This window comes from Scyliorhinus torazame, chromosome 24 (assembly GCF_047496885.1).
Source record: "Scyliorhinus torazame isolate Kashiwa2021f chromosome 24, sScyTor2.1, whole genome shotgun sequence".
NCBI lineage: Eukaryota > Metazoa > Chordata > Chondrichthyes > Carcharhiniformes > Scyliorhinidae > Scyliorhinus > Scyliorhinus torazame.
Window position 1 is genome coordinate 17,404,684 of NC_092730.1, and position 26,719 is coordinate 17,431,402.

The following is a 26,719-nucleotide window of genomic DNA, read 5'->3' on the forward strand; positions in this document are numbered from 1 at the left end:
AAATATACCCCTCTCCAAATATACCTCCCTTGCTCCCAAATATACCCCTCTCCCAATATATACCCACCTCTTCTCCCAAATATCCCATCTCCCAAATATACCGTCCCCTCTCCCAAATATCCCCGCTCTCCCAAATATACCCCTCTCCCAAATATACCCCCCTCCCAAATATACCCCCCTCCCCAAATATATCCCCCTCTTCTCCCAAATATCCCCTCTCCCAAATATACCCCCCTCTCCCAAATATAGCCCCCTCTCCCAAATATACCCTCTCCCAAATACACCCCCTCTCCCAAATATACCCCCTCCCACAGATACCCCCACCCAAATAACCCCCTCTCCAAATATACCACCTCCCAAATATACCCCTCTCCAAATATAGCCCTCTCCCAAATATACCCCTCTCCCAAATATCCCCCTCTCAAATTTACCTCCCAAATATTACCACCCTCCCAAATATACCCCCCTCTCCCAAATATACCCCCCTCCCAAGTATACCCCCTCTTCCTCACATAGATACCCCCCTCCCAAATATACCCCCTCTCCCAATATACCCCTCTCCAAATATACCCTCTCCCAAATATACCCCCTCTCAAATATACCCCCTCCCAAATATACCCCCCCTCTCCCAAACATACCCCCTCCTCCCAAATATACCCCTCTTCTCCCAAATATACACCCCTCCCAAATATACCCCCTCTCCCAAATATACCCCCTCTCCAAATATACCCCCTCTCCCAATATACCCCCTCTCCCAATATAACCAACCCCTCCCAAATATACCCTCCTCTCAAATATACCCCCCTCCCAATATACCCTCCCAAATATACCCCTCTCCCAATATCCTCAAATATACCCCCTCTCCCAAATATACCCCCCCTCTCCTAAAAGTATCCCCTCTCCCAAATATACCCCCTCCCAAATATACCCTCTCTCCAAATATACCCTCGCTCCCCCCCCTCTCCCAAAATATACCCCACTCCCAAATATACCACCCCTCCCAAATATACCCTTCTCCCAAATATACCCCCTCCCAAATATGCCCCCTCCCAAATATACCCTTCTCCAAATATAACCCTCTCCCAAATATACCCCCCCCCATCCTTCCCAAATATACCCCTTCTCCCAAATATACCCTCTCCCAAATATACTCCCTTCTCCCAAATATACCCCTCTCCCAAATATATCCCCTTCTCCCAAATATTACCATTCTCCCAAATACACCCCCCTTCTCCCAAATATACCCCCATCTCCCAAATATACCCCCTTCTCCCATATATACCATTCTCCCAAATACACCCCCCCTCTCCCAAATATACACTCCGTCTCCCAAAAACACCCCCTTCTCCCAAATATACTCCCATCTCCCAAATATATCCCCTTCTCCCAAATATACCCCTCTCCAATATATACCCTCTCCCAAATTTACCCTCTCCCAAATACACCCCCTTCTCACAAAATATACCCCCTCTCCCAAATATACCCTCTCCCAAATATACCCTCTCCCAAATATACCCCCTACTCCCAAATATACCCCCCTCTCCCAAATATACCTTCTCCCAAATATACCCCCTCTCCCAAATATGCCCCCTTCTCCCGAATATCCCCCTTTCCCAAATATATATCCCCCGCTCCCAAATATACCCACCTCTCCCAAATATACCCCCTTCTCCCAAATATACTCCCTTCTCCCCAATATACCCCCCTCCCAAATATGTCCCCCTCTCCCAAATATACCCCCTTCTCCCAAATATACCCCCCTCCCAAATATATCCCCCTCTCCCAAATATATCCAACTCTCCCAAATATACCCTTCTCCCAAATATACCCCCTCCCAAATATACCCCTCTCCCAAATATACCCCTCTCCCAAATATACCCCCCTCCCAAATATACCCTCATCCAAATATACCCCCTTCTCTCAAATATACCCCCTCTCCCAAATATACCTCTCCCAAATATACTCCCTTCTCCCAAATATACCCTTCTCCCAAATATACCCCCCTCCCCCAAATATATCCACCTCTCCCAAATATACTCCCTCCTCCCAAATATACTCCCTTCTCCCAAATATACCCCCTCCCAAATATACCCCTCTCCCAAATATATACCCCTCTCCCAAATATATCCACCTCTCCCAAATATACTCCCTCCTCCCAAATATACTCCCTTCTCCCAAATATACCCCCTCCCAAATATACCCCTCTCCCAAATATATCCCCCCTCTCCCAAATACACCCCCCTCTCACCAAATACACCCCCCTCTCCCAAATATACCTCCCCTACTCCCAAATATACCCCCCTCCCAAATAACCCCCTCTCCCAAATATACCCCCCTCCCAAATATACCTCCCCTTCTCCAAAATATACCCGCTCCCAAATATACCCCCCCTCCCAAATATACCCCCTCTCCCAAATACACCCCCCTCTCCCAAATATACCTCCCCTTCTCCCAAATATACCCCCCTCCCAAATAACCCCCTCTCCCAAATATACCCCTCTCCCAAATATACCCCCTCTTCTCCCAAATATCCCCCTCTTCCAAATATCCCCCTCTCCCAAATATACCCCGCTCCCAAATATACCTCCCCTTCTCCCAAATATACCCCTCTCCCAAATATACCTCCCCTTCTCCCAAATATACCCCTCTCCCAAATATACCCACTCTTCTCCCAAATATCCCCATCTCCCAAATATACCCCCCTCTCCCAAATATCCCCCTCTCCCAAATATACCCCCCTCCCAAATATACCCCCCTCCCAAATATACCCCCTCTTCTCCCAAATATCCCCCTCTCCCAAATATACCCCCCTCTCCCAAATATCCCCCTCTCCCAAATATACCCCTCTCCCAAATATACCCCTCTCCCAAATATACCTCTCCTTCTCCCAAATATACCCCCTCTTCTCCCAAATATACCCCCTCCCCAAATATACCCCCCTCTCCCAAATATACCCCCCTCCCAAATATACCCCTCTCCCAAATATACCCTCTCCCAAATATACCCCCCTCTCCCAAATATCCCCCTCTCCCAAATATACCCCCTCCCAAATATACCCCCCTCCCAAATATACCCCCCTCTCCCAAATATACCCCCCTCCCAAATATACCCCCTCTTCTCCCAAATATACCCTCTCCCAAATATACCCCCTCTCAAATATACCCCCCTCCCAAGTATACCCCCCTCTCCCAAACATACCCCCTCCTCCCAAATATACCCCCTCTTCTCCCAAATATACACCCCTCCCAAATATACCCCCTCTCCCAAATATACCCCTCTCCCAAATATACCCCCTCCCAAATATACCTCCCTCTCCGAAACATACCCCCTCCCAAATATACCCCCTCTCCCAAATATACCCCCTCTCCCAAATATACCACCCCTCCCAAATATACCCCTCTCCCAAATATACCCCTCTCTCCCAAATATACCCCCCTCCCAAATATACCCCCTCTCCTAAATATCCCCTCTCCCAAATATACCCCTCTCCCAAATATACCCCACTCCCAAATATACCACCCCTCCCAAATATACCCCTCTCCCAAATATACCCCCCTCCCAAATATACCCCCTCTCCCAAATATACCTTCTCCCAAATATACCCTCTCCCAAATATACTCCCTTCTCCCAAATATACCCCTCTCCCAAATATATCCCCCCTCTCCCAAATACACCCCCCTCTCCCAAATATATCCCCCCTCTCCCAAATACACCCCCCTCTCCCAAATATACCCCCCTCCCAAATATACCTCCCCTTCTCCCAAATATACCCCCCTCCCAAATAACCCCCTCTCCCAAATATACCCCCCTCCCAAATATACCTCCCCTTCTCCAAAATATACCCCCTCCCAAATATACCCCCCTCCCAAATATACCCCCCTCCCAAATATACCCCATTCTCCCAAATATCCCCCCTCTCCCAAATACACCCCCCTCTCCCAAATATACATCCCCTTCTCCCAAATGTACCCCCCTCCCAAATAACCCCCTCTCCCAAATATACCCCTATCCCAAATATACCCCCTCTTCTCCCAAATATCCCCCTCTTCCAAATATCCCCCTCTCCCAAATATACCCCTCTCCCAAATATACCTCCCCTTCTCCCAAATATACCCCTCTCCCAAATATACCTCCCCTTCTCCCAAATATACCCCTCTCCCAAATATACCCACTCTTCTCCCAAATATCCCCATCTCCCAAATATACCCCCCTCTCCCAAATATCCCCCTCTCCCAAATATACCCCTCTCCCAAATATACCCCCCTCCCAAATATACCCCCCTCCCAAATATACCCCCTCTTCTCCCAAATATCCCCCTCTCCCAAATATACCCCCCTCTCCCAAATATCCCCCTCTCCCAAATATACCCCTCTCCCAAATATACCCCCTCTTCTCCCAAATATACCCCCTCCCAAATATACCCCCCTCCCAAATAAACCCCCCTCTCCCAAATATACCACCTCCCAAATATACCCCTCTCCCAAATATACCCTCTCCCAAATATACCCCCCTCTCCCAAATATCCCCCTCTCCCAAATATACCCCCTCCCAAATATACCCCCCTCCCAAATATACCCCCCTCTCCCAAATATACCCCCCTCCCAAATATACCCCCTCTTCTCACAAATATACCCCCCTCCCAAATATACCCCCTCTCCCAAATATACCCCTCTCCCAAATATACCCTCTCCCAAATATACCCCCTCTCAAATATACCCCCCTCCCAAATATACCCCCCTCTCCCAAACATACCCCCTCCTCCCAAATATACCCCCTCTTCTCCCAAATATACACCCCTCCCAAATATACCCCCTCTCCCAAATATACCCCCTCTCCCAAATATACCCCCTCTCCCAAATATACCACCCCTCCCAAATATACCCTCTCCCAAATATACCCCCCTCCCAAATATACCCTCTCCCAAATATACCCCTCTCCCAAATATACCCCTCTCTCCCAAATATACCCCCCTCCCAAATATACCCCCCTCTCCTAAATATCCCCTCTCCCAAATATACCCCTCTCCCAAATATACCCTCTTCTCCCAAATATACCCCTCTCCCAAATATACCCCCCTCTCCCAAATATACCCCACTCCCAAATATACCACCCCTCCCAAATATACCCTTCTCCCAAATATACCCCCTCCCAAATATGCCCCCTCCCAAATATACCCTTCTCCCAAATATACCCCTCTCCCAAATATACCCCCCTCTCCCAAATATACCTTCTCCCAAATATACCCTCTCCCAAATATACTCCCTTCTCCCAAATATACCCCTCTCCCAAATATATCCCCTTCTCCCAAATATACCATTCTCCCAAATACACCCCCCTTCTCCCAAATATACCCCCATCTCCCAAATATACCCCCTTCTCCCATATATACCATTCTCCCAAATACACCCCCCCTCTCCCAAATATACACCCGTCTCCCAAATACACCCCCTTCTCCCAAATATACTCCCATCTCCCAAATATATCCCCTTCTCCCAAATATACCCCTCTCCAATATATACCCTCTCCCAAATATACCCTCTCCCAAATACACCCCCTTCTCCCAAATATACCCCCTCTCCCAAATATACCCTCTCCCAAATATACCCTCTCCCAAATATACCCCCTACTCCCAAATATACCCCCCTCTCCCAAATATACCTTCTCCCAAATATACCCCCTCTCCCAAATATGCCCCCTTCTCCCGAATATACCCCCTTTCCCAAATATATATCCCCCGCTCCCAAATATACCCACCTCTCCCAAATATACCCCCTTCTCCCAAATATACTCCCTTCTCCCCAATATACCCCCCTCCCAAATATGTCCCCCTCTCCCAAATATACCCCCTTCTCCCAAATATACCCCCCTCCCAAATATATCCCCCTCTCCCAAATATATCCAACTCTCCCAAATATACCCTTCTCCCAAATATACCCCCTCCCAAATATACCCCTCTCCCAAATATACCCCTCTCCCAAATATACCCCCCTCCCAAATATACCCTCATCCAAATATACCCCCTTCTCTCAAATATACCCCCTCTCCCAAATATACCTCTCCCAAATATACTCCCTTCTCCCAAATATACCCTTCTCCCAAATATACCCCCCTCCCCCAAATATATCCACCTCTCCCAAATATACTCCCTCCTCCCAAATATACTCCCTTCTCCCAAATATACCCCCTCCCAAATATACCCCTCTCCCAAATATATACCCCTCTCCCAAATATATCCACCTCTCCCAAATATACTCCCTCCTCCCAAATATACTCCCTTCTCCCAAATATACCCCCTCCCAAATATACCCCTCTCCCAAATATATCCCCCCTCTCCCAAATACACCCCCCTCTCCCAAATACACCCCCCTCTCCCAAATATACCTCCCCTACTCCCAAATATACCCCCCTCACAAATAACCCCCTCTCCCAAATATACCCCCCTCCCAAATATACCTCCCCTTCTCCAAAATATACCCGCTCCCAAATATACCCCCCCTCCCAAATATACCCCCTCTCCCAAATACACCCCCCTCTCCCAAATATACCTCCCCTTCTCCCAAATATACCCCCCTCCCAAATAACCCCCTCTCCCAAATATACCCCTATCCCAAATATACCCCCTCTTCTCCCAAATATCCCCCTCTTCCAAATATCCCCCTCTCCCAAATATACCCCTCTCCCAAATAACCTCCCCTTCTCCCAAATATACCCCTCTCCCAAATATACCTCCCCTTCTCCCAAATATACCCCTCTCCCAAATATACCCACTCTTCTCCCAAATATCCCCATCTCCCAAATATACCCCCCTCTCCCAAATATCCCCCTCTCCCAAATATACCCCCCTCCCAAATATACCCCCCTCCCAAATATCCCCCCTCCCAAATATACCCCCTCTTCTCCCAAATATCCCCCTCTCCCAAATATACCCCCCTCTCCCAAATATACCCCCTCTCCCAAATATACCCCTCTCCCAAATATACCCCCTCTCAAATATACCCCCTCCCAAATATACCCCCCTCTCCCAAATATACACCCCTCCCAAAAATACCCCCTCTCCCAAATATACCCCTCTCCCGAATATACCCCCTCCCAAATATACCTCCCTCTCCGAAACATACCCCCCTCCCAAATATACCCCCTCTCCCAAATATACCCCCTCTCCCAAATATACCACCCCTCCCAAATATACCCTCTCCCAAATATACCCCCCTCCCAAATATACCCTCTCCCAAATATACCCCTCTCCCAAATATACCCCTCTCTCCCAAATATACCCCCCTCCCAAATATACCCCCCTCTCCTAAATATACCCTCTCCCAAATATACCCCTCTCCCAAATATACCCTCTTCTCCCAAATATACCCCTCTCCCAAATATACCCCCCTCTCCCAAATATACCCCACTCCCAAATATACCACCCCTCCCAAATATACCCCTCTCCCAAATATACCCCCCTCCCAAATATGCCCCCTCCCAAATATACCCTTCTCCCAAATATACCCATCTCCCAAATATACCCCCCTCCCAAATATACCCCCCTCTCCCAAATATACCTTCTCCCAAATATACTCCCTTCTCCCAAATATACCCCTCTCCCAAATATATCCCCTTCTCCCAAATATACCCCCTTCTCCAAATATACCATTCTCCCAAATACACCCTTCTCCCAAATATACCCCCATCTCCCAAATATACCCCCTTCTCCCATATATACCATTCTCCCAAATACACCCCCCCTCTCCCAAATATACACCCGTCTCCCAAATATACTCCCATCTCCCAAATATATCCCCTTCTCCCAAATATACCCCTCTCCAATATATACCCTCTCCCAAATATACCCTCTCCCAAATACACCCCCTTCTCCCAAATATACCCCCTCTCCCAAAATACCCTCTCCCAAATATACCCTCTCCCAAATATACCCCCTACTCCCAAATATACCCCCCTCTCCCAAATATACCCTTCTCCCAAATATACCCCCCTCTTCTCCCAAATATACCCCTCTCCCAAATATACCCCCCTCTCCCAAATATACCTTCTCCCAAATATACCCCCTCTCCCAAATATACCTCCTCTCCCAAATATGCCCCCTTCTCCCGAATATACCCTTTCCCAAATATATATACCCCGCTCCCAAATATACCCACCTCTCCCAAATATACCCCCTTCTCCCAAATATACTCCCTTCTCCCCAATATACCCCCCTCCCAAATATGTCCCCCTCTCCCAAATATACCCCCTTCTCCCAAATATACCCCCCTCCCAAATATATCCCCCTCTCCCAAATATATCCACCTCTCCCAAATATACCCCCTTCTCCCAAATATACCCCCTCCCAAATATACCCCTCTCCCAAATATACCCCTCTCCCAAATATACCCCCCTCCCAAATATACCCTCATCCAAATATACCCCCTTCTCTCAAATATACCCCCTCTCCCAAATATACTCCCTTCTCCCAAATATACCCTTCTCCCAAATATACCCCCTCCCAAATATATCCCCCTCTCCCAAATATATCCACCTCTCCCAAATATACTCCCTCCTCCCAAATATACTCCCTTCTCCCAAATATACCCCCTCCCAAATATACCCCTCTCCCAAATATACGCTTCTCCCAAATATACCCCCCTCCCAAATATACCTTCTCCCAATTATACCCCCTCTCCCAAATATACCTCTCAAATATACCCTTCTCTCAAATATACCCCCTCTCCCAAATATACCCCTCTCCCAAATATACCCCCTTGTCCCAAATACACCCTTCTCCATTATACCCCCTCCCCCAAATATACCCCTCTCCCTAATATACACCTCTCCCTAATATACCCCACTCTCCCTAATATACTTCCCTCCCAAATATACCCACTCTCCATAATATTCCCCTCTCCCAAATATACCCCCTCCACCCAAATATACCTTCTCCCTAATATACCCCCTTCTCTCAAATATACACCCCTTCTCCCAAATATACCCCCATCTCCCAAATATACCCTTCTCCCAAATATACCCTCTCCCAAATATACCCTCTCCCAAATATACCTTCTCCCAAATATACCCCCCTCCCCCTAATATACACCACTCTCCCTAATATACCCCACTCTCCCTAATATACTTCTCTCCCAAATGTACCCTTCACCATAATATTCCCCTCTCCCCCAAATATACCCCCTCCACCCAAATATACCTTCTCCCTAATATACCCCCTTCTCTCAAATATACACCTCTTCTCCCAAATATACCCCCCATCTCCCAAATATACCCATCTCCCAAATATACCTTCTCTCAAATATACCCTCTTCTCCCAAATATACCCGTCCCAAATATACCCCTCTCGCAAATATACCCCCATCTCCCAAATATACCCATCTCCCAAATATACACCCTTCTCCCAAATATACCCCTCTCCCAAATATACCCCCATCTCCCAAATATACACCGTTCTCTCAAATAAACCTTCTGCCAAATATACCATCTCCCAAATATACCCCCCCTCCCAAATATACCATCTCCCAAATATACCCATCTCCCAAATATACCCCCCCTCTCAAATATACCCATCTCCCAAATATACATCCTTCTCCCAAATATACACCCTTCTCTCAGATATACTTCTCTCAAATGTACCCCCTTCTCTCAAATGTACCCCTTCTCTCAAATGTACCCCCTTCTCTCAAATATACCCCCTTCTCTCAAATATACCCCACTTTTCTCAAATACCCTCCATTTCTCAAACATACCTGTGGTGAGCCACGTATGGCTACGTAAGGCTGTTGTATATATGTTCTACTGTTATCTCCACTGTTGCATATTGTTATTGCTGTTGTGTTATTGGTTGTTGCTGTTGTACTGTTATTATTGGTGCTGCTGTTGGCTCCGCCTGTGACTCCGCCCAGCGGTGGAGGTATAAAGCCTGTTGACCTGGGTCAGCCCTGTAGTGCGGGAGGAGCTACAGGTCGGCACATATTTAGCTTATTAAAGCATCGGATCACTGCTTCTCAGCGTCTCGTCTGAATTGATGTCTATCAATACCCCTTCTCCCAAATGTACCCATCTCCCAAACATGCCCCCTTCTCCCTAATATACCACCCTTCTCCCAAATATACCCTTCTCCCAAATATACCTCCCTTCTCCCAAATATACCCCCCTTCTCCCAAATATACCCCCTTCTCCCTAATGTACCTTCTTTCAAATATACCCCCAAATATACCCTCTCCCAAATATACCCCCATCTCGCAAATATACACGTCCTTCTCTCAAATATGTCCTCCTTCTCTCAAATATACCCCCCCTTCTCTCAAATATACCCCTCCTTCTCCCAAATATACCCTTCTCCCAAATATACCCCCTTCTCCCAAATATACCGCACTATCTTCCAAATATCCCCTCCTTCTCTCAAATATACCTTCTCTCAAATATTCCCTTCTCCCAAATATACCATCTCCCAAATACACCCCCCTCTCCCAAATATACTCCCGTCTCCCAAAAACACCCTTCTCCCAAATATACTCCCATCTCCCAAATATACCCCCTTCTCCCAAATATACCCTTCTCCCAAATACACCCCCTCTCCCAAATACACCCTTCTCCCAAATATACTCCCATCTCCCAAATATACCCTTCTCCCAAATATACACCCTTCTGCCAAATATACCCCCTCTTCTCTCAAATATACCCTTCTCCCAATTATACCACCTTCTCCCAAAAATACCCCGCTCTCCCAAATATACCCCCTTCTCTGAAATATACCCCATTCTCTCAAATATACACCGTTCTCTCAAATATACCACCCCCCATCTAGAAATCCCAAATATGCCCCAGATCTCCCAAATAAAGCCCCTCAATGGATCTCTCAGGTAACACCCCCCCCCCACAGACTCCTAAATATACCCCCCCCCCCGCCGGCTTCCCCCCAACCCCCAAATATACTCCCCTGCTGGAAATCCTAAATATTCCCCCTACCCAGATCCCCCAAATATAGCCCCTCCCTGTGGATATCTCAAATATACTCCATCCCTCCTGAATCTCTCAAATATACTTCACCCCCTGGATACCCCAATATAACCCCCCCCCCCCCCCCCCAATCTGGATCTCTGAAACATACCTCCTTGGTTCTCTCCAATATACACCGCTACATCTCCCAAATATAACCATCCCCCCCCCATGCTGGATTTCCCAAATATTCTCTCAAATATACCCTCCCTTCTCTCAAATATACCCCACCGAATCACTTCTTTCCCAGAGGTGATAGCCATGAACAATTTTGATTGTAATAAATAATGATTCCAGCTTTTCTCAACATGCCACTCCCCAGGGTTCCCCCGAGTCTCAGGGACAATCACATAGCCTGCACGTTCTCCCCCGTGTCTGCGTGGGTTCCTCCGGGTGCTCCGGTTTCCTCCCAAAAGTCCCGAAAAGACGTGCTTGAGGTGAAGTGGGGCACTCTGAATTCTCCCTCTGTGTACCCGAACAGGCGTCGGTCGGAGTGTGGCGACTCGGGGATTTTCACAGTCACTTCATTGCAGTGTTAATGTAAGCCTACTCGTGACAATAATAGATTAAACTATTAAATAAAGTGTGGTGTTTCTGCACGCACTCTTTTTAAAAATAAATTTAGAGTACCCAATTCATTTTTTCCAATTAAGGGGCAATTTTAGCGCGGCCAATCCACCTAGCCTGCACATCTTTGGGTTGTGGGGGCGAAACCCAACCAAACGCGGGGAGAATGCACAAACTCCACACGGACATAGCCGGGATCGAACCTGGGACCTCGGCGCCGTGAGACTGCAGTGCTAACCCACTGCGCCACTGTGCTGTCCTTGCAAGCACTCTCCTAACAAAGCAGGGGCAAGATCCGGATTACATTTCGCACCTTACTTTATCCTCCAGCATCTCCCAGAGGAATTTCTTCCTGGATTCTTTTGTACTTTTTTAAAAATATAAATTTAGAGTACCCAATTAATTTTTCCAATTAAGGGGCAATTTAATCCACCTAACCTGCACATCTTTGGGTTATGGGGGCGAAACCCACACAGACACAGGGAGAATGTGCAAACTCCACACGGACAGTGACCCAGAACCGGAATTTGAACCTGAGACCTCGGCGCCATGAGGCAGCAGTGCTAATCCACTGCACCACCGTGCTGCCCCTTTTTGTACTTTTTAAAGAGCCTCGAGTGGGTCAGCTTCATCTGTTATAGGTCATAGAAGGCAGAGAGTAGCGATGGAAGGATGCTTTTCTAATTGGAGGGCTGTGACCAGTGGTGTTCCACAGGGATCAGTGCTGGGACCTTTGCTGTTTGTAGTGTATATAAATGATTTGGAGGAAAATGTAACTGGTCTGATTAGTAAGTTTGCAGACGACACAAAAGTTGGTGGAATTGCGGATAGCGATGAGGACTGTCAGCAGGATTTAGATTGTTTGGAGACTTGGGCGGAGAGATGGCAGATGGAGTTTAATCCGGACAAATGTGAGGTAATGCATTTTGGAAGGTCTAATGCAGGTAGGGAATATACAGTGAATGGTAGAACCCTCAAGAGTATTGAAAGTCAGAGAGATCTAGGTGTACAGGTCCACAGGTCACTGAAAGGGGCAACACAGGTGGAGAAGGTAGTCAAGAAGGCATACGGCATGCTTGCCTTCATTGGCCGGGGCATTGAGTATAAGAATTGGCAAGTCATGTTGCAGCTATATAGAACCTTAGTTAGGCCACACTTGGAGTATAGTGTTCAATTCCGGTCGCCACACTACCAGAAGGATGTGGAGGCTTTAGAGAGGGTGCAGAAGAGATTTACCAGGATGTTGCCAGGTATGGAGGGCATTAGCTATGAGGAGCGGTTGAATAAACTCGGTTTGTTCTCACTGGAATGAAGGAGGTTGAGGGGCGACCTGATAGAGGTCTACAAAATTATGAGGGGCATAGACAGAGTGGATAATCAGAGGGTTTTCCCCGGGGTAGAGGGGTCAATTACTAGGGGGCATAGGTTTAAGGTGCGAGGGGCAAGGTTTAGAGTAGATGTACGAGGCAAGTTTTTTTACGCAGAGGGTAGTGGGTGCCTGGAACTCACTACCGGAGGAGGTGGTGGAAGCAGGGACGATAGTGACATTTAAGGGGCATCTTGACAAATACAGGAATAGGATGGGAATAGAGGGATACAGACCCAGGAAGTGTAGAAGATTGTAGTTTAGTCGGGCAGCATGGTCGGCACGGGCTTGGAGGGCCTGTTCCTGTGCTGTACATTTCTTTGTTGCCTCCCTGAAGGCTGAGCCTGTCGAACAGCCTTCCCGTGTTAGCCAATCTGACCCCAACGCACCCGATTCACGCATTAGCCAAGTCCCAAGTCGGTGGTGGTGGTGGGGCTCCAATTGTAGGATTCGGGAATCCAATTTAACTTTGATTGCAAGTGGTTAATCCTATTTGCCGCTTACAAGTGTATTCGGACAAGGCTCCCCAGCGTGTTGAGTTATCGAAATGTCAGCAGGAATGACGCTTAAGTCCGATAGTAGGAGGCAGACGCTCCGCGGAACGCCAGTCGTCAGCTGGGGGCGCTCTCGCTCTCCCCAAAATTTTTCCTTCTTGTAACTTCTTTCCACGCCACTGAAAATCAGGCCTTATTAACCCTTTCCAAGTCACAGCCTGGCCAGTGAACCAAGATTGGTCCAAGTGGTACACGACTAGATTCTGGTTGGCTAGGCGAGGAATGGTCACTTCCTGATGTCCATTCTTCCCGATAGGAAGCATGATTAGCTCATAGTCTCAGACTTTGTGCATTTAGTGTGAAATCCTAATTAAATCAAGACATCCATCTTATACTGTGTTGTTGATTAGATCAGTTTTTACGTGTCTGCTTTTGGGACGGTCGCTTGCCGTGTGATATATTTGACATGTGGCTCCTGTGTTTAGAGTGGCTATTTTACTTTCAGGACAGATTTATAATTTTAAACAAATACACAGGGGATTTCGCAATGGGTAACACTTCTAAATCTATACCGATCGTCAGCATTTAAAAGATGGGCTGGGTAGAATATTTTTACACATTCGCGGTAATTAGCGCCGTTGCCTCAAGGCGCCAGGGACCCGGGTTCAATTCCGGCCTCGGTTCACTGTCTGTGTGGAGTTTGCACGTTCTCCCCCCCCCCCTCCCCCTGCCCCCGTGTCTGCGTGGGTTTCCTCCGGGTGCTCCGGTTTCCTCCCACAGTCCAAAGATGTGCAGGTTAGGTGGATTGGCCGCGATAAATTGCCCCTTAGTGTCCAAAGATGTGCAGGTTAGGTGGATTGGCCGTGCTAAATTGCCCCTTAGTGTCCAAAGATGTGCAGGTTAGGTGGATTGGCCGTGCTAAATTGCCCCTTAGTGTCCAAAGATGTGCAGGTTAGGTGGATTGGCCGTGCTAAATTGTCCCTTAGTGTCCAAAGATGTGCAGGTTAGGTGGATTGGCCGTGCTAAATTGCCCCTTAGTGTCCAAAGATGTGCAGGTTAGGTGGATTGGCCGTGCTAAATTGTCCCTTAGTGTCCAAAGATGTGCAGGTTAGGTGGATTGGCCACGCTAAATTGTCCTTTAGTGTCCAAAGATGTGCAGGTTAGGTGGATTGGTCGTGCTAAATTGTCCCTTCGTGTCCAAAGATGTGCAGGTTAGGTGGATTGGCCGTGCTAAATTGTCCCTTAGGGTCCAAAGATGTACAGGTTAGGTGGATTGGTCGTGCTAAATTGTCCCTCAAGTGTCCAAAGATGTGCAGGTTGGGTGGGGTTAGGGCGGGGGGCGAGGCCGAGGTGTGGTGCTCTTTCAGAGGGTTGGTGCAGACTCGATGGGCCGAACAGCCTCCTTGTGGGGATTCTATGTTTAAGTACATTCTATTCTCTGGAGAGCAGTGACAACGCGCCAAATGTCGAAGAGATGGCGCACAACCAGACACCCCACATGACAACAAAAAATGTCCTCCGGCACCATAAAGGGGAGGTGATGGTTTAGTGGGATCGTCACTGGACTAGCAATCCAGAGACCCAGCGTAACGGCTCTGAGAACCCCGGTTCGAATCCCACCACCGCAGATGGCAAAATTGGAATTCAATAACAATCCGCAATTAATTTTAAAACTCCTATTAGGGAAGGGGAGACCTGCCTCGCAGTGTTTCCACCATTGCTTCCTCTGTGGCAACGCCCCGGCCAATCAGAGTCAAGCAAGCCCTGCCGTCTGTATTTTACGTTTGCCCGGTTATATATTTTCTTTTCACGCACGGAATGATCTGTCTGAGCTGCACGCAGAACAATACTTTTCACTGTACCTGGGTACAAGTGACAATAAACCAATCCAATCCGATCCAGTGTAAGTTGTTGATTGTTTGAAATTTGCCGTTCTTGGGTCGGTTCTGATGAGTGCCGGGTGAAAAACTTCGGCAGCACTTCTTTTTTCCCCCCCACGATCTTCAAATTCTGCACCCCCGAGCTTTTTATGACCGATCTACCCATTCAATTTTGATTCCGCCAGTGGCTGTGGCAGGTTCTGAATCCGTGTGCTCACAGCAGGAGTCTAGGCCTCTGAACTGGTAGTCCAGTGACCACCGCGCGCTCTGGTGTCTGAAATGGAATGCGCAGGGCCGGCCGGGTGCAGAGAGCTCGGGAACACGTGATTCCCCATCCTCGTGCGTATAACATTTCTGTGCCCCACCCCCCCCCCCCCCCATCTCGGTAACCTCCTCTCGCGCGCCTCCAGTCCTGGTGTTGCTAACTTTCCGGTTGGTTCAATTGCTCTGTTTTATTACCTTTGCTCTCGAGTCGCCAGGTATCTTTATGATACCACCACGATGTTCAAGTCCAAGTAATGATCAATACACCGATTAGTAAGATTCAAATCAAAGCCCATTTATTATACACAGTAATCGCTACTCATGCACAAATTCTACGTCTAAGCTACTTCTATAACTAACAGGCCTATACTTAACTTCGGACTGGCCCAACAGGTCAGGGGAACAAATGGTCTTTTGTTCGGGTTCTGAGTCTGCGGGATTCGAAGTTGGTACGGATTGGTAGCTAGGAGCGCCTATCTCGTAGCGAGCGTGGACTTGAGACTTACTTCTTTCGGCTGTCACTGCACCGGTCACGGTCAAGTTTGGTTCGCGTTGCTGGGTGACCCGGGCAGGACGAAGAGATGAAGAGAGCGATTTGAACTTGGGGCTTAACTCTTATAGTCCCCAGGGGGTTCCCGCCTTTCGGGGCGGACCCTGTACCTGGTTCTAGGTGATGGGACTTTGTTCCAATCGCTTGGTTCGATTTCTCCAATACTGGAGCGGTTCCCTGATCGATGGGCGGTCTTGAGGTGTTCGTTAACCTCTTTTGTGTTGGCTCCTGCTGGCGCCGGGGAGTCTGGCTTAGTTTTGAGTGTCCCAAATGTTGCTATTGTTCCCAGGGATTGCTCATCAGTATGCAGATGGCTGCTACATTGTTATGCTGATGGTCGCTGGTATCGATGCTGTCTGGGCTTTTGTAGAGTTTTAATACACAGCAAACCTGCACCTGCTGGTTTCTGTCTTGTTGGCTGAATTTCCCTTCAGCCTTTGCTGTTCGCCATTTTAAATCGAGAGTTGGCCAATTTAGGTGGCTACTGCCACTGTCAGCACCACCCCCCCCCCCCCCCCGCCCCCCCGCCCCCCCGCCCCCCCCCACTTCCAACCAGGCATCACCACCCAGGTGCCCGGGGGGGACACGGTTTCAATTATTGCTTCCAACCTCCCTCAGACTGAACCCAACCGAAGTTCGGGAAGTGAAGGGACTGCATTTTCATAGCACCTTTTATCGCCTCCGAAAGTCTCGAAGAGCTTCGAACCCGCTGAAGTGCACTCACTGTTGTGACGTAGGAAGTGTAATAGCCATACTGCGCACAGCAAGATCCCAACAGGCAGTCCCGTGATAACGGCCCAGGTCATCCGCTGTGGTGATGTTGGTTGAGGGATAATCGTTAGCTCAGGACTCGGGGGGCACACACACTCTCCAGGTCTTCGTCTGGTAAAAGTCGGGAGCTCTTTTACAGGCTCCAGAGTGGGCAGAGGAGGTCCACGGTTCCATACCTCATCCAAGAAACAGCACCTCAGACAGCGCACTGCTCCCCGAGGACTCCCCCTCAGACAGCGCAGTGATCCCCGAGGACTCCCCCTCAGACAGCGCAGTGATCCCCGAGGACTCCCCCTCAGACAGCACAGTGCTCCCCGAGGAATCGCCCTCAGACAACGCAGTGCTCCCCGAGGACTCCCCCCTCAGACAGCGCAGTGCTCCCCGAGGACTCCCCCTCAGACAGCGCAGTGCTCCCCGAGGACTCCCCCTCAGACAGCGCAGTGCCCCCCGAGGATTCCCCCTCATAGACAGCGCAGTGCTCCCTGAGGACTCCCCCTCAGACAGCGCAGTGCTCCCCGAGGACTCCCCCTCAGACAACGCAGTGCTCCCCAAGGACTCCCCCTCAGACAACGCAGTGCTCCCCAAGGACTCCCCCTCAGACAGCGCAGTGCTCCCCGAGGATTCCCCCTCATAGACAGCGCAGTGCTCCCCGAGGACTCCCCCTCAGACAACGCAGTGCTCCCCGAGGACTCCCCCTCAGACAGCGCAGTGCTCCCCGAGGACTCCCCCTCAGACAACGCACTGCTCCCCAAGGACTCCCCCTCAGACAGCGCAGTGCTCCCCGAGGATTCCCCCTCATAGACAGCGCAGTGCTCCCCGAGGACTCCCCCTCAGACAACGCAGTGCTCCCCGAGGACTCCCCCTCAGACAGCGCACTGCTCCCAAGGACTCCCCCTCAGACAACGCAGTGCTCCCCAAGGACTCCCCCTCAGACAGCGCAGTGCTCCCCGAGGACTCCCCCCTCAGACAGCGCAGTGCTCCCCGAGGACTCCCCCTCAGACAGCGCAGTGCTCCCCGAGGATTCCCCCTCAGACAGCGCAGTGCTCCCCGAGGACTCCCCCTCAGACAGCGCAGTGCTCCCCGAGGATTCCCCCTCATAGACAGCGCAGTGCTCCCCGAGGAATCGCCCTCAGACAGCGCAGTGCTCCCCGAGGAATCGCCCTCAGACAGCGCAGTGCTCCCCGAGGAATCCCCCTCAGACAGCGCAGTGCTCCCCGAGGACTCCCCCTCAGACAGCGCAGTGCTCCCCGAGGACACCCCCTCAGACAGCGCAGTGCTCCCCGAGGACTCCCCCTCAGACAGCGCATTGCTCCCCGAGGAATCGCCCTCAGACAGCGCAGTGCTCCCCGAGGACTCCCCCTCAGACAGCGCAGTGCTCCCCGAGGACTCCCCCTCAGACAGCGCATTGCTCCCCGAGGACTCCCCCTCAGACAGCGCAGTGCTCCCCGAGGAATCGCCCTAAGACACCGCAGTGCTCCCCGAGGACTCCCCCCTCAGACAGCGCAGTGCTCCCCGAGAATCTGTCCTCAGACAGCGCAGTGCTCCCCGAGGGATCCCCCTCAGACAGCGCAGTGCTCCCCGAGGGCTCCCCCCTCAGACAGCGCAGTGCTCCCCGAGGACTCCCCCTCAGACAGCGCAGTGCTCCCCGAGGATTCCCCCTCAGACAGCGCAGTGCTCCCCGAGGATTGCCCCCTCAGACAGCGCAGTGCTCCCCGAGGACTCCCCCTCAGACAGCGCAGTGCTCCCCAAGGACTCCCCCTCAGACAGCGCAGTGCTCCCCGAGGAATCGCCCTCAGACAGCGCAGTGCTCCCCTAGGAATCGCCCTCAGACAGCGCAGTGCTCCCCGAGGATTCCCCTTCAGACAGCGCAGTGCTCCCCGAGGACTCCCCCTCAGACAGCGCAGTGCTCCCCGAGGACTCCCCCTCAGACAGCGCAGTGCTCCCCGAGGACTCCCCCCTCAGACAGCGCAGTGCTCCCCGAGGACTCCCCCTCAGACAGCGCAGTGCTCCCCGAGGACTCCCCCTCAGACAGCGCAGTGCTCCCCGAGGATTCCCCCTCATAGACAGCGCAGTGCTCCCCGAGGACTCCCCCTCAGACAGCGCAGTGCTCCCCGAGGATTCCCCCTCAGACAGCGCAGTGCTCCCCGAGGATTCCCCCTCATAGACAGCGCAGTGCTCCCCGAGGACTCCCCCTCAGACAGCGCAGTGCTCCCCGAGGAATCCCCTTCAGACAGCGCACTGCTCCCCGAGGATTCCCCCTCAGACAGCACAGTGCTCCCCGAGGACTCCCCCCTCAGACAGCACAGTGCTCCCGAGGAATCGCCCTCAGACAGCGCAGTGCTCCCCGAGGACTCCCCCCTCAGACAGCGCAGTGCTCCCCTAGGAATCGCCCTCAGACAGCGCAGTGCTCCCCGAGGACTCCCCCTCAGACAGCACAGTGCTCCCCGAGGATTCCCCTCAGACAGCGCAGTGCTCCCCTAGGAATCGCCCTCAGACAGCGCAGTGCTCCCCGAGGACTCCCCCCTCAGACAGCACAGTGCTCCCCTAGGAATCGCCCTCAGACAGCACAGTGCTCCCCGAGGACTCCCCCTCAGACAGCGCAGTGCTCCCCGAGGGATCCCCCTCAGACAGCGCAGTGCTCCCCGAGGACTCCCCCTCAGACAGCGCAGTGCTCCCCTAGGAATCGCCCTCAGACAGCGCAGTGCTCCCAGAGGACTCCCCCCTCAGACAGCACAGTGCTCCCCTAGGAATCGCCCTCAGACAGCGCAGTGCTCCCCGAGGAATCGCCCTCAGACAGCGCAGTGCTCCCCGAGGAATCGCCCTCAGACAGCGCAGTGCTCCCCGAGGAATCGCCCTCAGACAGCGCAGTGCTCCCCGAGGACTCCCCCTCAGACAGCGCAGTGCTCCCCGAGGACTCCCCCTCAGACAGCGCAGTGATCCCCGAGGACTCCCCCTCAGACAACGCAGTGCTCCCAAGGACTCCCCCTCAGACAACGCAGTGCTCCCGAGGAATCGCCCTCAGACAGCGCAGTGCTCCCCGAGGACTCCCCCTCAGACAGCGCAGTGCTCCCCGAGGACTCCCCCTCAGACAGCGCAGTGCTCCCCGAGGACTCCCCCTCAGACAGCGCATTGCTCCCCGAGGAATCGCCCTCAGACAGCGCAGTGCTCCCGAGGACTCCCCCTCAGACAGCGCAGTGCTCCCCGAGGACTCCCCCTCAGACAGCGCATTGCTCCCCGAGGACTCCCCCTCAGACAGCGCAGTGCTCCCCGAGGAATCGCCCTAAGACACCGCAGTGCTCCCCGAGGACTCCCCCCTCAGACAGCGCAGTGCTCCCCGAGAATCTGTCCTCAGACAGCGTAGTGCTCCCCGAGGGATCCCCCTCAGACAGCGCAGTGCTCCCCGAGGGCTCCCCCCTCAGACAGCGCAGTGCTCCCCGAGGACTACCCCTCAGACAGCGCAGTGCTACCCGAGGATTCCCCCTCAGACAGCGCAGTGCTCCCCGAGGATTGCCCCCTCAGACAGCGCAGTGCTCCCCGAGGACTCCCCCTCAGACAGCGCAGTGCTCCCCAAGGACTCCCCCTCAGACAGCGCAGTGCTCCCCGAGGAATCGCCCTCAGACAGCGCAGTGCTCCCCTAGGAATCGCCCTCAGACAGCGCAGTGCTCCCCGAGGATTCCCCTTCAGACAGCGCAGTGCTCCCCGAGGACTCCCCCTCAGACAGCGCAGTGCTGCCCGAGGACTCCCCCTCAGACAGCGCAGTGCTCCCCGAGGACTCCCCCCTCAGACAGCGCAGTGCTCCCCGAGGACTCCCCCTCAGACAGCGCAGTGCTCCCCGAGGACTCCCCCTCAGACAGCGCAGTGCTCCCCGAGGATTCCCCCTCATAGACAGCGCAGTGCTCCCCGAGGACTCCCCCTCAGACAGCGCAGTGCTCCCCGAGGATTCCCCCTCAGACAGCGCAGTGCTCCCCGAGGATTCCCCCTCATAGACAGCGCAGTGCTCCCCGAGGACTCCCCCTCAGACAGCGCAGTGCTCCCCGAGGAATCCCCTTCAGACAGCGCAATGCTCCCCGAGGAATCGCCCTCAGACAGCGCAGTGCTCCCCGAGGAATCGCCCTCAGACAGCGCAGTGCTCCCGAGGACTCCCCCTCAGACAGCGCAGTGCTCCCCGAGGACTCCCCCCTCAGACAGCGCACTGCTCCCCGAGGATTCCCCCTCAGACAGCACAGTGCTCCCCGAGGACTACCCCCTCAGACAGCACAGTGCTCCCCGAGGAATCGCCCTCAGACAGCGCAGTGCTCCCCGAGGACTCCCCCCTCAGACAGCGCAGTGCTCCCCTAGGAATCGCCCTCAGACAGCGCAGTGCTCCTCGAGGACTCCCCCTCAGACAGCACAGTGCTCCCCGAGGATTCCCCTCAGACAGCGCAGTGCTCCCCTAGGAATCGCCCTCAGACAGCGCAGTGCTCCCCGAGGACTCCCCCCTCAGACAGCACAGTGCTCCCCTAGGAATCGCCCTCAGACAGCACAGTGCTCCCCGAGGACTCCCCCTCAGACAGCGCAGTGCTCCCCGAGGGATCCCCCTCAGACAGCGCAGTGCTCCCCGAGGACTCCCCCTCAGACAGCGCAGTGCTCCCCTAGGAATCGCCCTCAGACAGCGCAGTGCTCCCCGAGGACTCCCCCTCAGACAGCACAGTGCTCCCCGAGGAATCGCCCTCAGACAGCGCAGTGCTCCCAGAGGACTCCCCCTCAGACAGCACAGTGCTCCCCGAGGAATCGCCCTCAGACAGCGCAGTGCTCCCAGAGGACTCCCCCTCAGACAGCGCAGTGCTCCACGAGGATTGCCCCCTCAGACAGCGCAGTGCTCCCCGAGGAATCGCCCTCAGACAGCGCAGTGCTCCCCGAGGAATCGCCCTCAGACAGCGCAGTGCTCCCCAAGGACTCCCCCTCAGACAGCGCAGTGCTCCCCGAGGACTCCCCCTCAGACAGCGCAGTGATCCCCGAGGACTCCCCCTCAGACAACGCAGTGCTCCCCAAGGACTCCCCCTCAGACAACGCAGTGCTCCCGAGGAATCGCCCTCAGACAGCGCAGTGCTCCCCGAGGACTTGCCCTCAGACAGCGCAGTGCTCCACGAGGACTCCCCCTCAGACAGCGCAGTGCTCCCCGAGGAATCGCCCTCAGACAGCGCAGTGCTCCCCGAGGATTGCCCCCTCAGACAGCGCAGTGCTCCCCGAGGAATCGCCCTCAGACAGCGCAGTGCTCCCCGAGGACTCCCCCTCAGACAGCGCAGTGCTCCCCAAGGACTCCCCCTCAGACAGCGCAGTGCTCCCCGAGGATTCCCCCTCAGACATCGCAGTGCTCCCCGAGGACTCCCCCTCAGACAGCGCAGTGCTCCCCGAGGATTCCCCCTCAGACAGCGCAGTGCTCCCCGAGGATTCCCCCTCATAGACAGCGCAGTGCTCCCCGAGGAATCCCCCTCAGACAGCGCAGTGCTCCCCGAGGATTCCCCCTCAGACAGCGCAGTGCTCCCCGAGGATTCCCCTTCAGACAGCGCAATACTCCCCGAGGAATCGCCCTCAGACAGCGCAGTGCTCCCCGAGGATTCCCCCTCAGACAGCGCAGTGCTCCCAGAGGATTCCCCCTCATAGACAGCGCAGTGCTCCCCGAGGACTCCCCCTCAGACAGCGCAGTGCTCCCCGAGGAATCGCCCTCAGACAACGCAGTGCTCCCCGAGGAATCGCCCTCAAACAGCGCAGTGCTCCCAGAGGACTCCCCCCTCAGACAGCACAGTGCTCCCCGAGGATTCCCCCTCAGACAGCGCAGTGCTCCCCGAGGATTCCCCCTCATAGACAGCGCAGTGCTCCCCGAGGATTCCCCCTCAGACAGCGCAGTGCTCCCCGAGGATTCCCCTTCAGACAGCGCAATACTCCCCGAGGAATCGCCCTCAGACAGCGCAGTGCTCCCCGAGGATTCCCCCTCAGACAGCGCAGTGCTCCCCGAGGATTCCCCCTCATAGACAGCGCAGTGCTCCCCGAGGACTCCCCCTCAGACAGCGCAGTGCTCCCCGAGGAATCGCCCTCAGACAACGCAGTGCTCCCCGAGGAATCGCCCTCAGACAGCGCAGTGCTCCCCGAGGACTCCCCCTCAGACAGCGCAGTGCTCCCCGAGGACTCCCCCTCAGACAGCGCACTGCTCCCCGAGGAATCGCCCTCAGACAACGCAGTGCTCCCCGAGAATCTGTCCTCAGACAGCGCAGTGCTCCCCGAGGAATCGCCATCAGACAGCGCAGTGCTCCCCGAGGACTCCCCCCTCAGACAGCGCAGTGCTCCCCGAGGAATCGCCCTAAGACACCGCAGTGCTCCCCGAGGAATCGCCCTCAGACAGCGCAGTGCTCCCCGAGGACTCCCCCCTCAGACAGCGCAGTGCTCCCCGAGGACTCCCCCCTCAGACAGCGCAGTGCTCCCCGAGGAATCGCCCTCAGACAGCGCAGTGCTCCCCTAGGAATCGCCCTCAGACAACGCAGTGCTCCCCGAGGACTCCCCCTCAGACAGCGCAGTGCTCCCTGAGGACTCCCCCTCAGACAGCGCAGTGCTCCCCGAGGATTCCCCCTCAGACAGCGCAGTGCTCCCCGAGGACTCCCCCTCAGACAGCGCAGTGCTCCCCGAGGATTCCCCTTCAGACAGCGCAGTGCTCCCCGAGGATTCCCCCTCAGACAGCGCAGTGATCCCCGAGGACTCCCCCTCAGACAGCGCAGTGCTCCCCGAGGATTCGCCCTCAGACAGCGCAGTGCTCCCCGAGGATTCCCCTTCAGACAGCGCAATGCTCCCCGAGGAATCGCCCTCAGACAGCGCAGTGGTCCCCGAGGATTCCCCCTCAGACAGCGCAGTGCTCCCCGAGGAGTCCCCCCTCAGACAGCGCAGTGCTCCCCAAGGAATCGCCCTAAGACACCGCAGTGCTCCCCGAGGACTCCCCCCTCAGACAGCGCAGTGCTCCCCGAGGGATCCCCCTCAGACAGCGCAGTGCTCCCCTAGGAATCGCCCTCAGACAGCGCAGTGCTCCCCGAGGACTCCCCCTCAGACAGCACAGTGCTCCCCGAGGACTCCCCCCTCAGACAGCGCAGTGCTCCCCGAGGGATCCCCCTCAGACAGCGCAGTGCTCCCCGAGGACTCCCCCCTCAGACAGCGCATTGCTCCCCGAGGAATCGCCCTCAGACAGCGCAGTGCTCCCCTAGGATTCCCCCTCAGACAGCGCATTGCTCCCCGAGGAATCGCCCTCAGACAGCGCAGTGCTCCCCGAGGACTCCCCCTCAGACAGCGCATTGCTCCCCGAGGAATCGCCCTCAGACAGCGCAGTGCTCCCCGAGGATTCCCCCTCAGACAGCGCAGTGCTCCCCGAGGAATCGCCCTCAGACAGCGCAGTGCTCCCCGAGGAATCGCCCTCAGACAGCGCAGTGCTCCCCTAGGATTCCCCCTCAGACAGCGCAGTGCTCCCCGAGGACTCCCCCTCAGACAGCGCAGTGCTCCCCGAGGAATCGCCCTCAGACAGCGCAGTGCTCCCCGAGGACTCCCCCTCAGACAGCGCAGTGCTCCCCGAGGAATCGCCCTCAGACAGCGCAGTGCTCCCCGAGGACTCCCCCTCAGACAACGCAGTGCTCCCGGAGGACTCCCCCTCAGACAACGCAGTGCTCCCGAGGAATCGCCCTCAGACAGCGCAGTGCTCCCCGAGGACTCCCCCTCAGACAGCACAGTGCTCCCCGAGGAATCGCCCTCAGAAAACGCAGTGCTCCCCGAGGACTCCCCCTCAGACAGCGCAGTACTCCCCGAGGACTCCCCCTCAGACAGCGCAGTGATCCCCGAGGACTCCCCCTCAGACAGCGCATTGCTCCCCGAGGACTCCCCCTCAGACAGCGCAGTGCTCCCCGAGGACTCCCCCTCAGACAGCGCAGTGCTCCCCGAGGACTCCCCCCTCAGACAGCGCAGTGCTCCCCGAGGATTCCCCCTCAGACAGCGCAGTGCTCCCCTAGGAATCTCCCTCAGACAGCACAGTGCTCCCCGAGGACTCCCCCTCAGACAGCGCAGAGCTCCCCGAGGAATCGCCCTCAGACAGCGCAGTGCTCCCCGAGGAATCGCCCTCAGACAGCGCAGTGCTCCCCGAGAATCTGTCCTCAGACAGCGCAGTGCTCCCCGAGGACTCCCCCTCAGACAGCGCAGTGCTCCCCGAGGACTCCCCCTCAGACAGCGCAGTGCTCCCCGAGGACTCCCCCTCAGACAGCGCAGTGCGCCCCGAGGACTCCCCCCTCAGACAGCGCAGTGCTCCCCGAGGATTCCCCCTCAGACAGCGCAGTGCTCCCCTATGAATCGCCCTCAGACAGCGCAGTGCTCCCCGAGGAATCGCCCTCAGACAGCGCAGTGCTCCCCGAGGATTCCCCCTCAGACAGCGCAGTGCTCCCCGAGGAATCGCCCTCAGACAGCGCAGTGCTCCCCGAGAATCTGTCCTCAGACAGCGCAGTGCTCCCCGAGGACTCCCCCTCAGACAGCGCAGTGCTCCCCGAGGACTCCCCCCTCAGACAGCGCAGTGCTCCCCGAGGATTCCCCCTCAGACAGCGCAGTGCTCCCCTAGGAATCGCCCTCAGACAGCGCAGTGCTCCCCGAGGACTCCCCCTCAGACAACGCAGTGCTCCCCGAGGATTCCCCCTCAGACAGCGCAGTGCTCCCGAGGAATCGCCCTCAGACAGCGCAGTGCTCCCCGAGGAATCGCCCTCAGACAGCGCAGTGCTCCCCAAGGAATCGCCCTCAGACAGCGCAGTGCTCCCCGAGGAATCGCCCTCAGACAGCGCAGTGCTCCCCGAGGACTCCCCCCTCAGACAGCGCAGTGCTCCCCGAGGAATCGCCCTCAGACAGCGCAGTGCTCCCCGAGGACTCCCCCTCAGACAACGCACTGCTCCCCGAGGACTCCCCCTCAGACAGCGCAGTGCTCCCCGAGGAATCGCCCTCAGACAGCGCAGTGCTCCCCGAGGACTCCCCCTCAGACAGCGCAGTGCTCCCCGAGGACTCCCCCTCAGACAGCGCAGTGCTCCCCGAGGACTCCCCCTCAGACAGCGCAGTGCTCCCCGAGGACTCCCCCTCAGACAGCGCAGTGCTCCCCGAGGACTCCCCCTCAGACAGCGCAGTGCTCCCCGAGGACTCCCCCTCAGACAGCGCAGTGCTCCCCGAGGATTCCCCCTCAGACAGCGCAGTGCTCCCCTAGGAATCGCCCTCAGACAGCACAGTGCTCCCCGAGGACTCCCCCTCAGACAGCGCAGTGCTCCCCGAGGACTCCCCCTCAGACAGCGCAGTGCTCCCCGAGGACTCCCCCCTCAGACAGCGCAGTGCTCCCCGAGGATTCCCCCTCAGACAGCGCAGTGCTCCCCGAGGACTCCCCCTCAGACAGCGCAGTGCTCCCCGATGACTCCCCCTCAGACAGCGCAGTGCTCCCAGAGGACTCCCCCCTCAGACATCGCAGTGCTCCCCGAGGACTCCCCCCTCAGACAGCGCAGTGCTCCCCGAGGACTCCCCCTCAGACAGCGCAGTGCTCCCCTAGGAATCGCCCTCAGACAGCGCAGTGCTCCCCGAGGACTCCCCCTCAGACAGCGCAGTGCTCCCCGAGGACTCCCCCTCAGACAGCGCAGTGCGCCCCGAGGACTCCCCCCTCAGACAGCGCAGTGCTCCCCGAGGATTCCCCCTCAGACAGCGCAGTGCTCCCCTATGAATCGCCCTCAGACAGCGCAGTGCTCCCCGAGGAATCGCCCTCAGACAGCGCAGTGCTCCCCGAGGATTCCCCCTCAGACAGCGCAGTGCT

At 55.0% G+C, this 26,719-nt stretch overlaps 1 long non-coding RNA gene across 1 annotated transcript in view; it reads right to left on the reverse strand.

Moving 5' to 3' along the window:
• LOC140399944 (uncharacterized) overlaps positions 1 to 26,719 on the reverse strand; it is a 220,487-nt gene that overhangs the window by 80,707 nt on the left and 113,061 nt on the right. The window lies entirely within an intron of this gene.